This window comes from Cryptomeria japonica, chromosome 1, assembly GCF_030272615.1.
Source record: "Cryptomeria japonica chromosome 1, Sugi_1.0, whole genome shotgun sequence".
NCBI lineage: Eukaryota > Viridiplantae > Streptophyta > Pinopsida > Cupressales > Cupressaceae > Cryptomeria > Cryptomeria japonica.
In genome coordinates, this window is record NC_081405.1 from 472,464,234 (window position 1) to 472,490,066 (window position 25,833).

Below are 25,833 nucleotides of genomic sequence, written 5' to 3' on the forward strand. Positions count from 1 at the left end.
CCTAAAATTATCTAAATAGAATATGTATAGAAACAAAATGCACAAAATTAATAATATTCGTTTTATCAATATAAATATAATTTAAAGTGTAATAATATATGACTTACATGTCACATATATGATGCTCAATTACTTAATATACAAATTCTTTTGGGGTGTCCATGGATACACATTATGAGATCTATTCCCTCTCCTCTTCATTATTAATTTGAAATTGATGTAATGGTTTGTTTAGATTTTTTCATTTGTTGAGTCTCAAGGTACTATTATTCACCATCAACGAATGACACAACCATTTATTCCACGTAGAGAGGATCCTTATTCATCTAGTAAAAACACGGATCTTGAAGATGGTTGGGGTACTCTTCAATTCACACCTACACATGTTAGGGATTATAGGAATCCAAACTCTAAATATATGAAAAATAAGATTCCAATGAAATTTGTTCTTGTGGTGATGAATACAATACTAATGATGAACTTGATTTTGAATCACTTGCAAATAAATATGAAAAAGTTGTCTAAGTTATATGAAAAAATGTTTATGATAAAAGAGAATTCAAAATTAATAAACAAGGGATGTGTGATAATTTAAATTCCTATTTTAATATAAAAATAGAGGATTATGTATTTTCCCTCCTTATCCAAAAATATTAGTTATCACACAAAAGGACTTTTTTTTTGTAACTATGGCTATACTTGAGGAGGATCTATTAGGATTAAGGGTGACATTCTACAATATTTTTGACTATTTTAATTAATTTATTTAATATTATATTAATTATGTGTACATCTCTAAGGTTCATGGAGAGGGTTATCTTGGACATCCGTGTGTGGTTGGGTTTATTTATAAATAATTACTATTCTCTATGTAACATGGAATATGTGTGTAAAGGGCATAATGTGGGAGGAATAATTCTAAGGACACATGGTATCAAGTGGAGAGGAATCTATGACCATTTATGACATTTAAGAATAATATATAACATTGTAAGAGGTGTAATAAAGCACATATGATGATACATGTAAGATTTTTATTTTTTTTAAGACTTAGGGAATTGTTATTATAACCTCTAGTGGGTTGTTTTTATCATCTAGTGTAGTTGGATGACAAGCTGATGAGAAACATCTTGAAACTTCTAAAAAGATGTTTGTAACTCTTAGATGCATTCCATGAGGCCTCTTTTACATGTTGACTACTTGGTCCATGGATTGTGTCTATTATCTTAAAAACCATTAATGGTTTCTTGATCTACATTTGTCTATATATTAAAGGCATGGGATAGTAGTTTATATGGTAATTTTAAATGTTATTTTGCTATTAGAATATTATTGTAATGGAGTGGGAATTTATGTTGATTCATTTTATATTTATGATAAATACAAGCTTTTACTCTCTTTAGTGGTGGGGTTTTACTCAAAAGAGTTTCCCTACATATATCGGTGTTCTTTGTGGTATTGCATAGTTTTTAATTATATTATATTATTTTCATTTTCATTCATGTTCTATCATGTTGATATTTTTTAGGCATTAAATATTAATATTTTTTATTTTATTGTATTTAAATTATCCCTCTAATTCAAAAGTTTCAATTGGGAGACCTCTTATTTCAAACAAGGGAGGATATTTTGAAGCAACATATAGATAGTTCAAAGTGCAATTAGAAGATATGATGAATGATATCCAAAGCATATATCCTCATTTACAAGGGCCCCTTCTGGTACAAATCAAGACATTAGTGGATGGAGTCCTACAAAAGATGCAACTATAAAACACTACAATGTGGCAAAATATACTTATAAAATTGCGAAAGGAAAATATGGATGAGGAAATAAAGAGTATGCCACCACCCACTCCACCCTAAAAAAGTCATATCAACACCCTAAAAAACATAGAAGGTGACATCAATGTTCTATATTAGTTTGTTTATAGTGGACCGAGGCTACAACACTAATCAAGCTAAAAAATGTGTTAGATAGAGTTACATATCCTCTAAGTGACCACTTCATATGATAATTTACATGATGTTGATGGATAGACCTAGGTCTAGATGAAGCCCTACATGCATAATTTCAATAATTACAAGATCAAAGAGAACAAATTAGGTATACATTTCAAAAAGATTGAGAGAAGTGGTCATCTTGTGGTTGGCTCACATCACCGATCTCCTCAAAGATGCACACAATTTGGTACGAAAGATCCAAATACCCACCAATCTTCCAAAAGTCAAGTACCTCTTAATGCATCTATCAATGTCCAAAAATAGCTATTGCAATATGCCAGAACACAATGGGATATAACTTTTTCTAATCTCAAGGAGATCTACAAGGGTATTCTCCCAAGACAATAGAAGTAGAATTGTCTTGAGGACAAGACAACATTTTGAATGGGGGGGGGGGGGGGGGGATGATGTTGGTAGGTAAAAGATAGATCCAAGAAAATGATGCAAATCCTACTATAGACCATCGCAATGAGGTTGTGGAGCTCCTAATTGAAGAGGCATCATATATACTAGTAGTAGTATGTAAGGTTCATGTCCGACCAACTAGATATTTATATAGAAAAAGATGTATTGTAACATAGTAGGTATAAAGTAAGAAAGAATATATGTAATAAGGATGTATAAGATAATTCTATGGTAGAAAATAGATGAAAATAATATGTACATGAAGATATATGAAGTTACATCTATTGTGTTGTGGTCTATGACAATCAATTTTTTATTTATTTCATTCTATTCACTAACTAATGTATAGTCAAGACTAGCTCTTTCCTCCTCTTGCATAACTGAGTCTAGTGTATAAACACAACACGTAAGAATTAATTGGAGCGTAGTACTTCAATTATGTTATCTCATTTTATTGCTAACAAATATGAATGGAGAATTTTAGGAGTTGCTAGTACATGGAAAATTCTTATAGCATTATTTCTCTTGAGATTTTTTTTCTCTTTCATGCAAATTTGTACATTCTTCTCCTTTGTTTGCCTTGTGTAGTTGCAATTCCTTGTAGCTTATAGTGAAGTGTTTCTATTTTCAATTTGGTGTTTATGTGCTTGTATGATTGAGATCCTTGAGCTTTCTATATTATCATGATTCTTCACTAAATAGCCAATATTAAACCTTGCATATTTTCATGCCCCCATGTTCATATCTTAACCAAAAACCCAAAGTTGAATGTGTAATATTTTTCTAAATATTTTCAAGATTTAAATATTTTTTATGTTGTTGAAGTGAAGTCGAGATGTTGTTGCAAATAGCTCCACAAGCTAGGGTTCCTACATGAGGATTTTTTTTGCACTGGAAATATTCCACATAGGGGTGCAAACAACTGGTTCCGTGGTGAAGAGGGGATTTGGACGAAATGGGACTATTGCATCTCCCAAATGACTTTGGCATGGTGGCCTTGGGAGATTTCAAGGTTGGAAGGGTTTTAGTGTAGATGAAGATGGTGTTGCTGAGCATCGTAGACAGAGGGGTCGATCCCAAATTTGGTCCCTTGCGAAGAAAGCATGGTTGTTGGGTGTTAGGAATGGTGGTGTTTTGGATCCGAGGACATTTCATCCGATGCTTATTGGAGATTTGTTGCCTTTTGGGATAGATAAACTAGGTCCCTCTGTTACAACTATGGCATCAGTGGCTAAGCCAATTATTGTTAATCTGATAGAGGAGTTTGAGAAGGAAGTTGATCATAGTAATAGGGTTTTTGTCAGTTTAGGGCTTATTGGGCGTTTCATAGGACTTTCGTCGAGTATTGATGATCTCCATAAGTGGATGTATATTCATTGGGAACCCATTGTGGATGGTTGTGTGTAGATTTACCCACGTGGTCTTAGGTTCTTTGTTGTTGTTTTCTAAAATGAGGTGGAGAGGATCAAAGTCCTTGGTTGTAGTCAATGGCGTTGAGAGGACAACCATCCATTGATTTTGAAACCTTGGCATCCAACTTTCAATCCTTTGTTAGAATATTTTGATCGTACCCCTCTTTGGATCAGGCTTCCAAATCTTCCGATGAAATTTTGGTTTGACTCCTATTTTAAAGTTGTTGGGGACTCTTGAGGTAAATTTTTAATGACTGATAAAGGCTCTTTAAATTTTTTGCACACTACCTTTTCTCAGTTATTGGTTGAGATGGATGTATCTAAGGATCTCTCTTTTGAGATTTCTATTAGAACTTCGAAAGGTAGTTGGATTCAACTTATGGACTATGAGGGGGTTCCCTTTAGGTAAATGAGATGTTTGAAGACTAGACATTATGTTGCTTCATGTGATAGGAACAAGGTGGAGTGACTAGCGTCTTGGTGTAAAGAGGTCACCCCTCAATTTTATACGGTGGATAAGGATGAGGCGAATTAGATAACCCCCAGGATTTGGGGCGTTTGATCAAAGATGCCAATGGAAAGGAACCAGAGGTTGATTTTAGTTCAAAACTAGCAAACATTGAGCACGGTTTAGGTGGAGGCTTGATTGTTGTGGTGAAGGGCGGTGCTCATTTGGGTTGTTGCTCTAATCAAGTTGGCAGAGAGGTTGCTTTGAAGATGAGGGTTTGTTCTATCTCTCTGGGGGGATGTGTCATAGGGACGACTGGTGGGAATCAAACTAAATAGCAATGCCAAGAAAATAGGGGGATGGATGGTGTGGGGGTTTCAAATTTGAAACTACTGGAGAATGCAAGAGCGAAAGGATGGATAGAGGTTAAAACAAAAAAGGATAAGAGGAAAAAGTGAGGGAGTATTTGCATTGTCCCTTCTTCACTTGATGAAAGAGATGTCTCTGGGGACGTGGCTCCCTAACTGTAGCCCCACTTGGTTTGGTCCAGTTCAAATCTTGATTTATCAATAAAATATTCATTATTAATACCAATTTTTTATTTATTTTTATATTATACTTTTCTCATCATCTCCAATCCGTGCCTTAAATCTTTGAATTTTTGCTTTTAAGTGTCACTTTACCAGGGTTCAACTTTTTCTATACCTTTGCATGACATGTGTGGATCCAAAGCTTCGGTCATCTATCCCCATTGTTAAACTCTTAAACGTGCTATATCTTATTTATCAAAGTCCCTTTGTTAAACTCTTAAACCCGCTAAGTTTTATTTCTCAATGTTTGAGAGTTTTCTATATTGTCATACTTTCCTTTTTGTATTCCCACTTTGTTCCTCTCACAATAAATGTTGTGTTGTATTTATTAATTGTTGGCATTCTATAGGAGTTAATGTATCTCCGCCTTTTTGATCAGTCGTAAAATCCCACCCTCGAACTTCAAAATTTGATAAGTTTCATTTTATCAACCATCGGGTTGACATTGTATGCCTTTTCTATTATTCATGTTTTGACACATGTAACCCATTTTATTGATCCTTGATAATGAAAACAATTAAATACTCAAGCTTCATCCCATTCTATACAATCTACTTTTATATGTTCTTTGACATGTGTTATGCATTCCGCACAATCATTGAACCGCACTTTATTTCATTGTGAATTATTCTATGTATTTATTTATCATCTCATCCTTATGTCATCTACACATTTAATTAGACATCAAGTTATCAATATGTCATCTATATCTTTGCCCTTTCTCGTAGAATTCAAGCTATCAAGGTTATTAATGTTTATTGCCTTTCAACCTATCAAGGTTTGTCATATTTTATTGTCATTAAAGCCCAAGTTTCATCTCTTTCTCAACGCCCAATTTTGTGTTGATTCTCTCATGAAAATTCCTAAAAGTAAATTAATTTAAAAGTTAGAGTGGTTCTTGGAACCCTAAAATCAAAGGGAGTTCTTGATTTCTAGTGAATTAGTGATAATAAAAAATGGAAAGATTTAGATCTTCAAGAATAAAGAGTTAGAGTAAAAAGAGGTTCTTGGAACTCTAGGAACTCTGATTGAGCAGAAGAAATAAGGTAGTTGAGGTAAAGTAAAAGATATTGGAGCTTATAGGTGTTCCAAGAACCCTCATAACCCCTAACAGGTTCCTAAGAGGGGATCAACCCAAAAGTAAAAAGGTAAAGGTCTTTGGTAAAGGGAAAAGGAGAGTATAATAAAGAGATAAATGTTTGATGAGATTAAAGTAAGGTAAAAGTTAGAAGGAAAATTAAATAGTGATAAGAGAAAAGGAATATTAGAGATAGAAGAGGTTATTGGAACTGTAGGAACCCCCAATATAGTTCTCAATTCTTGGTGAACCCTTGATTAGTTGTAGTTTCAGCTCCAAGTATCAATCATGTTCTTGAACAACTACGAACCCTTGAAAAAGGAAAGATGAAGGTTCTTAGCTAGTGGTAGGAACAATAAGGAGTTAAGGCAACAAAAGAAGACATAAGAGGTTTCAAATATTCTAGAAACCCTCAAAACTATTGATTTGTTATTAATAGAGTTGCAAGTGGCAATTTTATTCTTGGTTAGCTATAGGTCGTTGATAGTGTGTTGATAACACCCTAGAATGCCATTTAAGTCTATAAGCACATGATTTTGTACTATTTTTTTGTGATGAAAGGAACATATAATTTGCATGAAGCTGGTTGTGGATATCTCTAGCTTCACTATAATTTTCAACTAAGACTTTCTTTGGTTATCATAAATGCTTTTAGTTCTCAAGTGAGATGGTAACCATGCATTGTTTGCTAGACCCAAGGCACGATTCATGTGAGGTTTCATGCAACGATATTGTTTTACTAATACAAATGCAATCTCTTATCCTATCCAATGTGTAGTTTTCATTTGGTTTTTAAAATAGAGATGTTACTTTCATCAATTCCTCTTATTTAAGGGTTGATGCTCCCCTTACTCTCTTGTTTCAAAACAAGTTCTTCTTTCAAGACTTACAACTATGAATGGTAATAAACAATAATAACCAATACCACAAGATTAAACAAAAGAATAGCCCCATGTAGCACCAATGCAAAATATGATTAAGGAATTTGCACAAGCTCAAATACTTCTACAACCCTTTTATAGACTAAATGATAAAGTTACAATATATAGCAGTACAAAGACTCACAAGTATATTGCGGTTTTAAACTTATTAAGAAAAGATAGTTTCCAACTCAAAGACTTCAAATTCTCTTCGACTAAATTGTTTGTTACTATATCTAAACACAATATTACAACTTAAAGTCTATCAAAATCAGATTTAAACTCACTTTAAATTCAATATCCACAACATAATACCTCAAGTTAAACTCAGGTTATGTAACCACAATGACATAAGAACACTGTAATCACATAAGAAAATGATCCAACTCAAAGATTGAATGCACAATTTCTCCTTTTATTAACTTGAAATTGATTTGCAAAATAAGCTCAAAGTCTCAAAATGATACACAAATTGGCAGAGTTTTGTTGCTATGCATAAAGATTCCAATTTACAATGAGTATCCTCATATATATAGGAGAGGGGCTATGAGTAAAATTAGGAAAAAGTTCAACTAACTATAACTAAGTCAAAAGTAGAGTTCTATTTGACTTAGGACTTGTACAATCCTATATGTAAAAATGTATATACAAAAAGACATCTAAGATGTTGATTGCAAACTACAAAAATGCAACTACAACTTAAAGGCATAAAATCAACTAAATGTCATCAGACACTTCTTTTCCATTATGAACTTATTTCAAAAACTCTTCAAAATTTTGTAAGGCAATCTTCATCTATGATTCATCAGGTCCTTTGGTGTGACTGGTAATGACATGAAATTGAGTGATGGAATCCTCCAAACCAATATAACATTTCTTCAATTTGAATAAATTGCTTTAGGAAGATCATTTGCAGTCATGCTCCAGATTCACACTTATTGGATTTAAAACCAACATTACACTTAGAAGATACAAAGGTGCAAATAAGACTTATAAAACCTATTTACACTTAATGCAAGTCAGGTTTATATTTAAGGTGATGTAGTTCGAAATTATAACTCCAAACTACACTTTTGATTACAAGTGAAATGATAGGTCATGTGTAGTTCAGGGTTATAACTTCAAACTACACATGAAAGTGATGCTTGGGTCCAGTTCAAAGCTACAACATCGAACATCATCTTGTGAAAGTATGCAAGGGCTTCGTGTAGTTCAGAGTTGTAACTCCAAAATAGACTAAAGGGAAGGACTTTGGTGTAGTTCAAAGTTGTAACTTTGAACTATACTAAAATGGAAAGACTTTGATGTAATTTGGAGTCGTAACTCTGAACTGCACTAAAAGGGCAAGACTTTGATGGAGTTCGGAGTTGTATCTTCGGAATGCACTAAAAGGGTAAGATTTTGGTGTAGTTTGGAGTTGTAACTTTGAACTACACTTGTAGTATGAATCTTTGATAAAGCATGTAGTTCAGAGTTACAACTATGAACTGCACCTATGGTGTGTGCAAAAAATGAACATGTGTAGTTTGAATTTATGCAAAATCAGGGTTTAATTCCAACAATGCACAAAGAAAATAAAAACTAACTCCTAAAACGAAAATTTGTCAATCTTTTAGATTGACAAATTGAGGCTCAAATCAAAATGATTTCTCAAGAGCCTAACTACACAGGAGGGGGTTTGACAAGCACCTTGACATGTGTGCTTAGATGGTGTGAGCTACAAAATGGGCAAATTTCATAGGGGTTATCCCATGATTTGAGCGAGCCAAAATTGATGATAACACAATCATACCTTAACATTCACCTATCTCATACATGCAAACAAGTTTATTTATCTAAATATTAATTAATATTTAATTGATTACTATATTAAACATTGTAATCTTGTATATTTAAAATGATTCATTTAATTTGCTTAAAATAAACGTCCAAGTTGTGACAAATTTAAATAAAACAAACAAACTTAACTCATCCTTAGGAGATTATATAGGTATACAAAGCTCTAAATATGTGAAAATGTATCACATAATTTAATCCATAGAATTTAAGTATCTATTTTAAGTTAGAAATAATTTAATATGGCCAACTTTTATGCTCCTCCCTAATCACATCTTAATAATAAAATTCTAGCTAATGAATATTTATCATTTGTTTATTTATTTTTGATAAAAATGGCAAAGCCATTAAAATTTTATTAATATTAAGTTATTTACAACCGGATTCAAAGGGCATACCAACAGGAAAGAATATGGAAGAAAATCTCCAGTTGTAGCCCATGAAAAGAAAAGCCTAACGCTACCCAAAATGCCAAAAAACTCATTACATATGATAGGCCCCACAAGTCAAGATACAAAAAGTCCCCCAATACAAATAGAAGCCAAATACATGTAGATCATTACCAACCCCGACGCAAGTAACAGTTGAGAACAAAAAGCATCAACCATGTAGATGCATCCCAAAACAAAGACCTAATCAACCCAACAATCAAGAAGCCAAAAACTAGGAGCTCAAGCTCACAAGAGGAGGATCCCCAACATTCAGAGAGGGGGAGATAATCTGCAACGAAATGATAAATTGAGGAGCATCCAATTGAGCAGCCCGTAGAACCAAAAGTGAGTGAATACCTGTGAAAGAATCCAGAGTAGAGTTCAAGAGAGATTGAGGAACTGAATCAATGAGCCTCTCAAACTGCAACCAGGTGTCATCATACTCATCACAAATAAGACCACACCTGACCATAGAAAGAATCTCTCCACACCAACCATTAGTTAATAACTCATCAAGAGACATGAAGCCGCCATAAAGAAAATCACCAAAACCAAAAGAGTAATCAGACAAAGCTATATCCAAAGTATGAGAATTATAGAGGGAGGGCACCAAAAACATATCAACCAAGGCCTGCACCAGAGGAGCATCCATAAGAAAATCCATACAAATAGAAAGGAAACAAGACACCATCTCACAGATAGAATAATTTGGATTTGCCACCAACCAATTAATACCAACCACCATTTTGATCTAATGAGAAGCCTTAGAAGAGTAGAGATTAAAATTTTTACCAAGCTTTTCATCTTCAAAAGAATGGCCATCCTGGAAATCACCAAATCTCGACGGAACCATAATTTTGTAGTGCATAGAGATAACAGAACGAGACATAGATGCAAATAACAACACAAACAAAAACTTAAACACAAAATAGTGAATAATATGAGGCCATAAAGTATCAAATAAATAATACGAAGGTGCCATAATTAATCAAACACCCAAAGTCGAGCAAAATCTTTAAACAACCTTGCAAAAAAAAATCACCTTCAGAAGGAATTAATATCAAAATGCCACGATACCATAAAAGTACTAACCATTCACTAATATTAGTGGCAATAAATGTTTCGCACATATGAGGAGCCAAATATGTGCCAAAGCAGTGCTACGAATTACAACAAGTGATAAAACGTAAAACTTCATGATGATAGAGATCATAAAGGACTGTCCTGTCACATTAAAACAAAATTAGTGAAAAAAATGGAAGGGACGAACAAAGCAATCTGTCGTACCCCACCAATCTTGTCGCATGTGCAAGTACAACCAGCAGTGGCTAACAGAGGAGAGAAAAATGATTTTCCAAATCTAACCAAAAACACGACATGCTTAAATCACCATACAACAATGTAAGCAATGAGAAGTGCCAACTCAACATAGATAAGAGACAATCATCACCCTACACATAAGACATACATAATACACACCTCGTGATGAAAGGTCAATGCATGGGATGTATAGCATAAATGCCTCATATTAGGGAAGTGCACTGCCTACCATGTAATCCAAGAGCATAAATAATTTAGATTCAGAATATGAGATGGCAGAAAAGAACCAGGAGAAAACCATCAACAATAAACAATAGTGAAGACAACCCCATAAACAAAACTAAGCACCCATGTGGTTTCCCTTGGTCATGAAATTAATCACATAACATTGGAGCATATTCCTTCGTGAACATTGGAAGGAATATCTGAAGCTGAAACCTCCAAATGATTTGCTTGAACATTAATGGCCATATTAGCTAGAAAATCTGCAATTTTATTAATCTCTCTGTAGCAGTGAGATATTGTGAAAGATATAAAAAGGGAGAGTTGATGTAATATTTTATCCAACAAATGCTGTAAATGCCAAGCATGACATCTCCCATTAGCAACCGAAGAAAATGCTAACATAGAATCACCCTTAATTATAATCTCTTTAATACTCAAGGAGATAGCCATATCCAGACCAAGGGACAAAGCTTGAAATTCAACAAGATTATTAGTTTGAATTCCAACATCATGACAAGCTTCCTTTACAATATTAGCCTCATGATCTAAAATGACAAAACCAGTACCAACCCCACCAGGGTTACCCCTAGTAGCACCATCGTAATTGAGATTGAACTTAGGAAGGGGAGGAGGACACCACTTAGCATTTTTTCTTTTAATGGTCGAAATGTCACGATTAAGCACAGAGCCATGAAGGGGGGGAGACTTAAGAGGATGCCAAGAATGAGAAATCTTAATGTCCTAATGAGAGAAAGAATTTAAATGTTCAATATTCTTATAAACATATGATGAAACAACCTCAAATATTGATACCTCAATTTTATTAATGACCTCCAGGAAGGAGGAAGACTTCTGTCTAAAAATCCTACTATTTCTTTTGAGCCAAATATTCCATATGAGAATAGAAGGGGTTGCTAACTAGAGACATGCATAAAAGGAAGAGAAAACAATAAAGGTCAAGCCCCAAACTGAGATAATAGGTCCAAACAAATGACAGAAGACCAACCCAATTTATCAAAAATCCAATACCAACACTGTGAAGGAAATTCACAATTCAAAAAAACGTGAGAAGAAGATTCCAAAAATTGCCCACAAAGAACACAAGGAAAAACCACAACAATCCCAAGACTGTCTAATATCACTCCAGTAAGAACCCTGTCCTAAACAACCAACCAAGTGAAAGCACCTACTTTAGGTAAACAAGCAGCATGCCAAAATATTTTAGAGGGCCAAGGGGAAGCAGGGGAAGGGACCATCATAGACCTATAACCATCCTTAACAATATAAGAGCTAAACGAATTACCAACCCAAATTAGCTCATCTTCCAAATCCTGATAAACAAGTGGCCTATTCTGCAACTCTTGGGCATATGCAAGTTTTAACAAATTGTCAACAGGGAGAAAATCAATAGGTTTCCACTTAGGTATGGGATAAGGACCTGATGAGTCCAAGATAAAATAATCTGCAACATGCACACCCCAGGTCTCATTAAGTAGTTTGCGAATAGGAGACCAATCCCTAATGCTAGTCAAAGAAGGATGACCATTCCACACATCATCCTAGAATCTAGCTTTAGAAACATTATGAACAACCTAGGAAATATGAGGGAGAATGATAGACCTGCATTTAACTATGAAATTCTAGACTGAAGACCCCTTGGGAAGGGAGGAAGCAGTAAATATACTCTCCCTAGAGCCCCGAGGCATATATTTTGCAAACATAATTCAAGCCCAAGGATTATTAGGTTCCTTATACAACTTCCAAACATGCTTAGCACCTAGGCAAGATTTTGTTTAGACGAGTCCCTAATACCTACACCCTCTCCATCCTTAGGAAGGAAAACTTTATCCCAAGCTAGCAAAGGAATTCTACCTTTATCCCCCTTATTATCATTCCACAAAAAAGATCTAACAATGTATTGCAATTTATCAATTGAGGTTTTAGGAGTTTTAAGAACCGACATTAAATAAATAGGAACTGCATTTAAGATAGATTTGATCAAAATTATTTTACTAGGGATAGTTAACCTCTTATGTTTCCAAGAAAGGATCTGGGTAGACATGGAAGAGACAATCTTATCCCAAAAACCATGTTTTTCAGGTCCAATAAAGAAAGGTACTCATAAATACTTACAAGGGAAAGTTCCAATATCATAACCTCGAAATGCTTGTAAATTATTTTGGACCAAGGGAGAAGTATTGAGAAAAAACACTTTTAATTTTGAACTATTGACCCTCTGACCTAAGAAGGAAGAATACCTAGAGATTGATGGACTTGTAAAGTGCTCAGAGGGGGGGGGGGGGTGTTGAATCAGTGACACCAAAAATAGTACTACTTTAAACACTGACCCGTAGATAAACTTAACTAGTTTGTTAAACAATATGCATGCAATAAAAAATGATATAAAAAAATCCTCAATAAGTAAAACATCCACCATAACACAAGTGGTTATACATGGAAAACCTAAATAGGTAAAAACCATGGTGAGATGGGACTCACAAGTTATCTATCTGCAGTAATAGATAACTAACCAGTTAGGGTCTACAAATGCTCTGTTAGGAGCAAATCCTGTTAAAGATCCCAAAGCTTAGTTAAAAGCTATACCCTGTAAAAGGTAGTACCCTGTAAGGAGTAACCTCAGTGGAGGATTTCTAAATCCAAACTAATGGATCACCTGGTTAGAGGATTTGAACAATGAAGCTTGTTAGAGCTTACTCGGTTAGGAGATTTGACTATTGCAGTGATTAGAAAACAACAAGTGATGTGATCTAGTGATAGCACAAATTTCTTGTATAGATCCTCTTCTGCGCACTTAACTCCTCTTTACCAACATATGCTATGACTTAACACTTCCGCCTTTACACATATCATATCATTTTTGCTTATATAAAATAATTCATTGTGATGTCAATATATAGACATTTTAGATTTCATGTCAGCCTCTAGAAATCATAACACAATTACTTAGGTGCAATTTATCTGGGCAAGTGATCATAACTCATCACAAAAATACCGCCAAATCTTGTTGGTGAGGATAACTCATCATGACTTGTGATAACTCATCACACAATCAATGAATGCCAGTTGGAACAATCAATACTGGTTGGAGTTAAACATATAAACCGTTATCCTTGATGCTCCTGTGATAATCTCCGCTGGATCTTCGTGTTGCTGCCGAGTTATTTTGATCCACTGGTTGTCTCCTATGCATATATTGGTTGTCACCAAGTACCGGTTAGAAATAAACTTCTAGTATACTAGTTATAGTGTAAACAAATTTGAAGTTACACCAATAGACAATATGAATATATGTGTGTGTGTATATGTTTCATCAATGACAACATATGATGAATACATTACAATCATCATCAAGCCAACAAAGATAATATCCTTAATCACCTTGGCTTCAAACAAAGAGGATTGGCCAAACAATAAAGTGTCATCTGCAAAGAAGCAGTGAGAATACAGTTCAGACATATTGGCAACAATAATACCCTTCTAGAGATGAACAAACCTAGAAGCACAAATAGCTCAACTAAAGGCTTCAGCTAAGATGATAAACAAAAAAAGGAGACAAAGGATCCCCTTGCCGAACCCCATGAGAAGAAGAAAAAAAACCACAAAGGGATCTGTTCAACAAAACTGAAAACCTAGCAAATGAAATGCAAGAATAAATCTACCTAACCCATTTCCTCTAAAAGACAAATTTAAGAAGAACAGAGACAAGGGAATCCCACTCAACCCTATCACAAGCCTTCATCATATCCAATTTCATAATCATACAAGGAACTTTTTGAATCATAATAGAATGAAGGATTTCATGGGCAACAATAGCCCCATCCAAAGTTTCATACCTTGGAACAAAGCCCCCTTGTTCCATAGAGATAATTTTAGGAATAAGATTAGCAAGCCCAATAGATATAGCCTTGGTAAAGATTTTATACAAAGTGTTACAAAGAGCAATAGGATGAAAATCACCAAATGATTTCGGATTCTCAATTTTGGGAATGATAGCAATACAAGTAATATTCAATTCTTTTAGGATAGTCTTATTCCTTCTAGAATCCTCTAAAGCAAGAAGAACATCATTTCCCACAAAATCCTAGCATTTCTGAAAAAATAGAGTATTAAAACCATCAGGCCCAGGGGCTTTATCCAGACCCATTAAAAAAAACCTCTCTTAATTTAAATAAAGTGAAGGGGCCCATGAGCATTTTATTATCCAAATCCGAGATGAGAGGGGGAATAGCCTCAAGGAAAGAATCATTAGGAACAACAGGCTCAACCAAAAGTAAAGAACTAAAAAATCTAGTGGCCTCAATAGCAATATCCCCTTCCTAAGAAAGAAGAGAGCCATTAGCATCTTGAATACATGAGATTCTGTTACATTGCCTTTTCATTTTGGTAGATAAATGAAATTTTTTAGTATTTCTACCCCCCTGTGAAAGCCACAAATCCATAGACTTCTGTCTCCAATACATTTCTTCTCTGGACAAGATTTCCTCTAATTGTGCCTTAAAAAATTTATGCTCATGAAAAGAGGCAGGGCTCCTGCCATTCTTTAAATTTTTTTTATTTAAGGACTCTATAGCACTCTGAATATGATCTTTTTCCACAAAAATATTCTTAAAGTGAGTAGTATTCCAACTTCTAATTTTAGATTTAAGAAAGGTCAATTTCTTAGAAATCTAAAACATCCTAGAACCCTCAATAAAGAGAGAAGAAGACCACCATTCCTTAAGTAAAGGTAAAAACACAGAGGAGAAATCTAATTCCAAATCCATCCAATTATCAGAAACAAGAAACCGGTCAAGTCTTTCAGCTATTTGGGAGAATTTTTTCTGCATATTAGTGCAAGTGAAAGGACCATTTTGAGGCTTACAATCAATCAATTTCATAGACCGAACAAAGGAGAAAAAGTCATCTATTATCTTAGTATTTGGAAGAATACCACCAGACTTCTCATCCAAACTCATTATAGTATTAAAGTCTCCACCCAACAATAAGAAACAAATATTAGGAGCAGAAGATACATGCATTAAATCACCCCATAACTTCCTCTTTTCCAAGATACTCACAGGGCCATATTTACTGAAAAGGCAAAACTTAAAATTTGAAGATCTATATTTAACCAGAGAAAGCATCCAATTTCTAGAGGAAGCCACCAAGGACAAGTCCACATATGGATCATTCCAAAGGAAGGTGAGACCTTCCAAAGCCCCCAAAGCAAGAGAAGCACAAAAATTCCAACTCTTCCAAGCAGAAAATAAATGATCAGTAGAGGCCTCATTAAGATTAGTCTCTTGCAACATGAAAATATCACACTTCATTAAATCCAATTGGGATTTAATCAAGCATCACTTGTTAGGGGCATTTAAGCCCCTAAAATTCCATGATATAACCCTCATTGTGCTCAAGGGGAGGCAGAGGCTCCTCTCTTCTCTTGGTTAGATTTTAGGGACAAATTCCCCTCAGTGAACATCTTGTTTAAATTCCTCTTAGTATCAATAGATCGAGTGACAGGTGGACTAAATAACAACCTTTTTTTCTTCAGTTTAGCAGAGGAACCAAAGGAAGAAAACAACATGGATTGAATACCAACAACAATCTCCTAATGTGTTTTAATATACTTTGGTTTACGACCTCCTCTAAGAGGAGAGGTAAGAGGAGACCCCATGGACAAAGGAGTCTAAGTAATCGAGAGTTTGTTGCCTAAGTCCAAATTTACACCACAATCTAGAGGAGTCAAATTCTCCTTATCCTCCATTTTCCCATGAGCTAAAACCTCAAAAGGATTAGAAGTGGGAGCAATAGGTAGAGACTTTTGAAGAACATCTAAATATTGATCAATGGAATCAATAACATGATCAGTCATAATTGAATCCAGGAGAGCATTATTTTTCTTAACCAAATTTTGCACATGCTCAATTAATTGTTCATCCAGAATAATCATTGGAACATCAACATCAGGGATACCTAAAGTAGAATCTTTAAGACCCCTAAAGACATTGTCCCCATCTAATCCAAGACCACGACCTATTAGAATGACATTGCCAATAACCGAGGGAAGCACCTCAACTTCCACAGGATTACCCTTTCCATCCCCAAGCCCCATATTAGAGGAATGATGAAAATGTCCATGCTTAGATAGAGCCCCAGAATTGAGCCCATTTTGGATCAGAATATTTTGCATGTCTTGCCAAGATAAATTATCCAAATTTTGACACCCCATATCTGAGGTTCGTGAACCCGCTATCAAATCTTTCGAATGTTTAGTAAAAGAGATCCCCTTAAAATTTGAAAAAAAGGCGAGTCCATAAATACAGATGCTTTACCAAAGGGTTTGGAATCTTTAACAATGGTTTGATGCCAAATACCATCAATAGAATTGATATTACAAGTCCGAGGAAATGTATTATTCAGATTAACAAGGACGTAGATTCTAACCAAAAAAGAATCCTCTTCCAAGACTGAATGAGAAGTGAGAAAAGTACCAAAGGAATCCCCTATCAATTTTAAAATGTCAGCTTCGATAAATTCAAAAGGCATCATAGGTAAACAAAACAAGATAGGAATATTTTTAGGGTTAGCCAATGATGGAACAAAAAGGGTTTCCATGATTCTAAAATTTTTTTTTTCTTTCCAAGCCAAAAGAAAGAAGGATCCAAAACCCTAGCCATGGCATCAGCCGAATCAAAAACAATGATAAAAGAGTTCACCAACATAACCTGAAAATAAAGAATACCAACCCACATATCATGCAATTTTGATAAATTAATATCTTCTCTCGATACCTGATTAATAATTGCACAAGAATGCAAATATCGCGCCTTCTTGGCTAAAGTACTATCAACTATATCAATGAGAGGGATAGGAGACCAAACCTTATGAGAATCCACATTGACTCCATTGATATCAAGAGCCCTACCCAAAGCTTGAAACCCATCCAGAGGAACCCCAACATCTGAGGTCATCCCCACAATAGTCGTATTGGCCCCAACAGACATAGGAGCATCCTTAGGATTTGACAACTGTACCACATCCTTCCAGAATCTGTCCATATCCTTACTTTCTCTCCCATGCCCTAAATTCAAAACCCTCTCCTTCTTATGACAATGATTACCCATACCAGGGTTCCCTCTGGACCACTTAAAACTGTGTTTGTTCCTAAAAAATCCCTGAAAATATTTAGAAACTGGCCTTAGACGATTATTTGATGAAATACCATCAATTTTTTTGTGTCCTAAAATCTCCATGTGCAACTAGTTGCCATTATGAAACACCCACTGCAGGATGTGATATGAATGCAACCCAAACGGATGTGATGGTGGAGGCGGGTCCCAAAAAGCATCATCCCCCCAATTCCCCATCTTTTTCCTTTCGTCCATTGCAAAAAGTTGCAGACCCATCTAAAAGATTTTTTCATTTACTATTATATTTAAAATTTTAAGATGTCTTAAAATTAATTTATTTTATACATTATTTATTTATTCAAGATTTTTAAAGTGTTGAATTATTTAATCTTATTTGAGAACAATCTATTTTATTTTAGACTTTTGTTTTTATTTGAAAAAATAGTTATTTCTATTGTACTTTAAAAAGATTAATTTCATATTTTTTAATAGATTTTATGCATATGATAATAATATGAGACTTTGTCATGTTATTATGGAATGTCTACAACATACCAAATTTTTAGAATGGTGATGAGTTTCACTTGTTGCCCCTCTATGCAATTATTTGTTATATTGTTATAAAAGAATTTATTAGTACTTGTCCTAGGTGATAGTATTGCATTCACTAAATCCTTAACTGTTGATCAATAATTTGGTTTTCTACCAATTAAAAGTGATAATTATTTTTTAACATAAAATTAATTTTTATAAAGTTGAGATGTATATTTTCCGCCTTAATAAAATGTAGAAATTATTTATTTAGTAATAAAATTCTAGCTGATGAATATTTATCATTTGTATATTATATTAAAAATTTTAATACAAGTCTTAAAATTAATTTATTTTATACATTATTTTATATATTCAAAATAATTCAAGTGTTGAATTATTTAATCTAATTCAAGAATATTCTATTTTATTTGAGTTTTGTTTTTGATTAAAAAAGAAGTGAGAACAAGGGCACTGACCCTTTACATAGAAGAACTATCAAAAATCATAGTGCAAAAACAACACTATAACAACAATTAACATCAACTACCATAAAAAAAGGCACCAAGTCTTTTTAGCAATAAAAAACAACATCGGGAAAACAAAACAAACTACAGGGGTGCCTTGCGCACCCCAGTGGCCTCCATAGTATTGCTCCATTCATTAGATAGGAATTTGTAGAGGTCTCTAGCCTCCTGCTTGTCCTCCTCAGTGTCAGCATAGCGTTCCCTCAACAAAGAGAGGGTGAGTGCGGAGCTGTGTAAAACCTGCATATGGAATTTGTTTAGGCCCACCATTTGGGCTTCCCAAGCCTCCATTTTGTTCTTGAGCTATTTAACCTCCTCCTTGATAGACTGTAGATCAAGAAAAAGGCTGAGGTTTTCAATTCTCTATGTGATGTCCAGCACATCCTTGCTCAACTTTGCCATTTGTTATAGAGTAGGGGCCTCCTGGGGGTTCTCAGTAGCCAATTCATCAGTAGTTTCAGTAGTCTCTTTGGGCTCGCCACCAGCAATGGAGTTATCAATATCCTTAACCAGGTCCATTAGAGGGATAGACTGCATCACCTGTTCAGCCAAGTTTAAATCCGTATCCATATTTCTAGAATCTAGAGAATTGTTGTCAGGGATTTCCACACCCATAAGATCCTCAGTGTACATGTTCATAGGGGTTGTATCTTTACCATCCATGAGTTGCTGGGTTTTCCTTTCAGGGGTAGTCATGTCAACAACACCAATAGTGGCCGGTACTATGGGGACCCTAGTCATATTAACATTGTCAGCATCCCCATCAGGGCCCCCGATAGTTTTAGGGTTCTCCTCCTTCTTGTCCCCAATGGGGTTCTCCTCAGAGTCCAGATTCTCAATAACCAGGGTCTTCTTCCTGTGGCCTTTGGAAGAAAGTCTGGAGGATCTCCTTTTAACCTTAAAATTTGGGGAAGGGTTGTCATTCTTAGCATCCTCAGAGGAAGAATTATCATCATAGACAATGCATTTGTGTTTAGCGAGGGTTTTTATTTTTCCCTTGGATAGGGAGCGAGAAGCACTGGGGGAGGCAAGGAGAGTTAAACTAGGGGAGATGACCGATAGAGAAACAACCGAGGCATAGGTAGGTAGGGACATGGTAGTCATGGCAAAGTCCTCCCAGGGATATTGGAAGAGTCTAGGGAAAGCCAAAGATAGGGCCATGAGCTGCTGGGGAGTCGACATGGGGGGCTGAGAGAGCGAAAGATTCCTAGGGGGCAAAGAGCCTCATGGAATTTATAAAACCTGTATATAAGACCCTAGTGGAGGAGGAATAGAGGCTTATCCCAATGCTTAGGGTCCATAGTGTCCTTAATAGAACTCTCTAAAAAGTGCAGTAAATAAAATGATAGACAAAGCAAATCATTATTGCGGAAGTGATTGAGGAGGGGCAAATGGTAGTAGTAGAATACCTTATACTTGCCTTTGAGAGTGAAGTATTTCATGATAAGGAGGCAGATCATGTTCCATGGATGCTTGAGCTCCTCCTAAGCAAACCCACCTTGCAACTTGACAGGTTCCTCATGGTTACAAAAAAACTATTTCAAACCCTCACTGTTTGCAACATGACTGGTACGCTTCTAGCGACAACCATCTAGGGTTGGCTTCGTAGCTTGGAAAATAGTCTCCTCAGAGACATCAAAGGTAATTCTGCCAACCAAGACCCACCTCCCAGACTAGGAGGAGGTAAAAGCAGCCATGAGCTGCTCATCATGGACCTTCAAGCAATCCATAAAATTAGCAATTCCACCTTCAACACAGAAATTCCAGATGAGAGGGTCATTTTTAAAATCATCTAGATTGTCCGATTCATATCTCACTCTTTTGCCCCCCATTTCATCTGCCAACAAAGCTTCCTTAATCATGAAACAAAGGAATTTGCAGAGACTCTTCGAGAAGCAAGCTAGGAAGTGAAAATGGGGAATGTGCGAGCCCAACGTAAATAAATGAGAAATGAAGTTGGGCGCATGGGAAAACAAGAGGTCACTTTTAGTAATGATTTGCTGGTTACAAGGCATTAAGAGCCATCAGATAAAGGTGACAACCAACATGTTTCCAATCCATTCGTAATTCATCATGGCTTTGCAATCCCAAGTGAAATGCCAACACAACAACACGTGAGTCATCACTAGCTTGGACGAACGAGTCACCACCTCATCAGATGGGATATGAGGAATATTCCCATTATTTGAATTATGAGACCACCACCTCCAGATAGTCCTAAGGGAAAAGAGGAGGGGGAGGGAAGCATTTAGAAGCCACTCAATCATTAGTGGGGATTCTGGATTTCTCTTCCTGGAGAATGAAGTTAACATGGTTTGGGAGAGATTTGTGACTCCTCCAACATCTCAGCCCTGAGAAGTTTAGGCCAATGGCTACCATGGTGTTCACCACGCAGTTGCCTTCCTTGTAGATATGCAAAAATCTGAATGAGTCAAGCCCAAAGATGAGCCTCAAGGTGTCCCTAATGGTTCCCTTAATTGTCTAATTAAGCGTATTCTGCCCTTTGACAACATTAATGATGAGAATGGAGTCCCCCTCAATGCCCATAATTCTAATTTCCATGGAGAAGGCAATGTGGATTCCCCAGGATAAGGCCATCACTTCAGCTTGATTAGAGGAATGACCATTTAGGTTACCTACATAAGCAACAATGAGGGCCCCTAGATGGGATCTGATCACCCCACCACCAACAGCTAGGCCCCCCTAGCAGCCCCATCAAAATTGACTTTAAAATTTGTAGCCAAGGGGAATCAGATCACGCATTGTCTTAGAAGTCTCTTAGAAGAGTCAACAAGAGAGAATGAGGGGGGGAGGCTCCAGCATCTGGCAATTCCCCAGTCCCAGGTAGAGGGGGGCTTGGACAGCATTCAAGTTTTAAAAATAGAGATGTTCTCAAGAATCAGATTTAGGAACCGAGCAAACACCATTTCTACAAAGGTCTCTTTGTCTCTGAATATCCTGTCATTCCATTCCTTCCAGATACACCAACTTACATGGGGGGGATCTGCTTCCACAGTTTTTGGATAAGGGGGTTGGAAGAGGGGCCCTAGAACTCTTGACCCAGATTTACCAAATTGTCATTCATTACCCAACTGATATTAAGTTTACTATAGACCATCCCCCAAAGCTCCCGAGTGAAGGCACAGTGGAGGAAGAGATGGGTTGTACTTTCTTCATCATCTTTGTAGAGAATGCATATGTTAGGGAAATGAAATCCCCTCTTGACCAAGTTGTCTTGGGTCAAAATTTTGTTGAGGAGGGCATTCCACCAGAAGAAATTGACCTTGGGGAGGAGTTGGGGATTCCAGACCTCTTTCCAGATAGAGGAGACAATAGGTTCCCCGAGTAAACTGGTGTAGGCAGTCTTGACAGAAAAGTCTCCAGAGGGGTCCCACTTCCAAATAAGTCTGTCATCCCTAGGGAATAGGGGGATGAATATACCAACCATAAGCTTCTGGAGCTCTCTAGCAACAAGAAGGAGGAAGGGGAGGTCAACACAAAAGTCCTCCAAGGCCCTCCAAGTGCATTTGCTGAAGTAGTCACTGACCCTTTCACCAAAGAAGCCTTTAGTGGCATCTTGTAACTGTCTTAGGGAGGGGGAAGAAGCAAGGGGTCTCTCCCCTAACCAACAATCTTCCTAGAAAAGAATTTTCTTGCCATTTCCAATATTCCACCTCAAACCATGAGATAAAGGGTCTGTACAACTTAAGATGTTATTCCAGATTTTGGAACCCCTGGGAAAGCCCTCCTCTTTGAGGACAGAGGAAAAATCCGCATTACCTAGGTACTTAGCCTTGATGATCCTACTCCAATCTGTATCCTTGTTTAGAAGCTTCGAGACAATTTTAATCATAAGGGCCTTATTGAATCTTGAGATCTTACGAGTTCCCAAGCCACCCATAACCTTGGCAAGACAATCTTTGTCCTAGCCCACCAAAGCGAGTCTCTTCTTTTCTTCCATTCCCGTCTAGAGGAAAGTCTTTGGAATGTTTTTAGCTTAGCAGCCATAGCCGCATAAATCTTGAATAGGGAAAGAAAGTACACGGGGATCCCCTGTAGGGAGGAGGAAAACAGCTGCAACTTCCTAACACTACTCAGGAATCTACCTTTCCAACCAACCAACATTTTCTTCATTCTTTCAAGGATAGAGATCCATAAGGAATTAGATACATCCTTAACAGTCAGGGGGAGACCAAGATAGATACATTACTTGAAAAAATATTTATTTCTATTATAATTAAAAAAATTAATTTCATAATTTTTAATAGATTTTATGTATATGATAATAATATGAGACTTTGTCATGTCATTATGGAAAGTCTACAACATACCAACTTTTTAGATTTGTAATGAGTTTCACTTGTTGCCCCTCTATGCAGTTATTTATTATATTGCAACTTAGACACTAAGCTATACTAGCAATGAAGAAATGAACCTAAATAATCCAAAGGATATAGACTATTACAAAGCAAAATATTACATATTTAATTGAAATACCTGTTGTTGAAGAGTTTTCTTTCAGTTGGTAAGTTTGAATAATGCACTGCATAGGTATTTATTAAATGTTTAGGCAGCGGTTAAGGGTAGTTAGCATTAACTTATTCTATGCTTTAATTTCCTCATTTGTCTCTATTTGTAGATGTGTCACCTATGTTTTAGGTTTCAATAATTAGTTTCTTCTATGTTTGGGCATGCATGAAACATATGTGGCAGTTTTTCGTTACATTTAATTAATTGTCAGCTACAGATGAGTCACCATCTTTTTAATTTCCCATAATTATTTTCCCCAGTTGTGGTTAAATTTGATTAACTTCCACTCATATTTGTCTCTCATTTTTGGTTAAGTTTAATTAACTTCCACTCATGGCTTTTACCTATTTTTAGGCACATTCTATTTTCATGTGTGAGACAACTATTATGGGAAGATGTGGATTGGCAAGTCCACTTAAAACAAAGCCTATTGAGTAATTAATAAATTAATTTTCCACCAATCACGAGATATTATTATTTATTTATTTTAAAAATGAAATTTAATAAAGTTAACATGTGAAATGTTTAACTTTATAATTTATCAAAGTTATTTTTTGTAATTCTATTGGCTAAAATCATATGGTGTTATAGAAGTAGACTTTTGGAATTTGTAATCGTGAGAATTTTTTAAGCCATCAATTGTCCTCCACTATGCATGATTTATTACTTGTAATATTTATAGCCACATATTTTTATAGTTTAATGTTTGATGTTAGAGTTTAATTTTTTAATTTTTATAGTTTATGTTAAAAATTAATCAAAATATGCCAATAGTGGCATGCTGTGATGGTTAAGATGTTGTGTTGTTCTTGCCATCAAGGTTCAAATTCCACTAGTTCATAGCTCCGGGTTAAAAGCATTTACCCCTTTAAAAAAATAAAAAATTAATTAAAATATATTTCTAATTTTTTTTATATTAATTTAGAATTAGTTTTATCTTTATATTATTTAAAAAAATAATTAAATATTTTTTAGATTTTTCTAAAATAAGTTATTTTTTTATTGATAATATAGTGATTTTATTAATATTTAAATTTAGATTTACATTGATATTAAGAGTCTAAGATAGTAACAACCACAAAAACCCTAACAACCTTTCTAACATAGATCAACATAATGTTTTCTTTCATAGACTGTCATCCGACACACAAAACCCCTATACAGATTATACATGACATCTACTATACAACCATAAATGTATTCAAATTCTTATACAAGATTTGCAACTATCAACAAAATAAAAACATCCAAGAAAAACTAGTCTTTCAAGAACCACAAAACTACAAAAAACCTATTCTTCAAATAAACCTATTTTTTGCTTTCCCTGAGGGATCCATTGACCCAGTAGTCTTCAAAATTGAGTTTTGTTCAAACTTCACCTTTACGCTCCTTTGTTGCACCATCATCCTCATTCTCTTGTTCTGCACAAGCTTCCCCTTCTACTCTTTCATCATACTAGCATTCTCAAGGTCTAGGTTCTTCTCACAGAGGTAGTCTTTTAGAGCCTCCCATCCAATGTAATATTTCTCTTTCCTTTTGTCCACATTACTCACCAAACTCTTCCGAATGAAAAGTTGGATCTATGAGTGTTGGTTGCCAACTTTCAAACAATCTCCCTTTGCAACTAATAATTAAATATTTTTTAGATTTTTCTAAAATAAGTTATTTTTTTATTGATAATATAGTGATTTTATTAATATTTAAATTTAGATTTACATTGATATTAAGAGTCTAAGATAGTAACAACCACAAAAACCCTAACAACCTTTCTAACATAGATCAACATAATGTTTTCTTTCATAGACTGTCATCCGACACACAAAACCCCTATACAGATTATACATGACATCTACTATAAAACCATAAATGTATTCAAATTCTTATACAAGATTTGCAACTATCAACAAAATAAAAACATCCAAGAAAAACTAGTCTTTCAAGAACCACAAAACTACAAAAAACCTATTCTTCAAATAAACCTATTTTTTGCTTTCCCTGAGGGATCCATTGACCCAGTAGTCTTCAAAATTGAGTTTTGTTCAAACTTCACCTTTACGCTCCTTTGTTGCACCATCATCCTCATTCTCTTGTTCTACACAAGCTTCCCCTTCTACTCTTTCATCATCCTAGCATTGTCAAGGTCTAGGCTCTTCTCACAGAGGTAGTCTTTCAGAGCCTCCCATCCAATGTAATATTTCTCTTTCCTTTTGTCCACATTACTCACCAAACTCTGCCAAATGAAAAGTTGGATCTATGAGTGTTGGTTGCCAACTTTCAGACAATCTCCCTTTGCAACTAATAATTAAATATTTTTTAGATTTTTCTAAAATAAGTTATTTTTTTATTGATAATATAGTGATTTTATTAATATTTAAATTTATATTTACATTGATATTAAGAGTCTAAGATAGTAACAACCACAAAAACCCTAACAACCTTTCTAA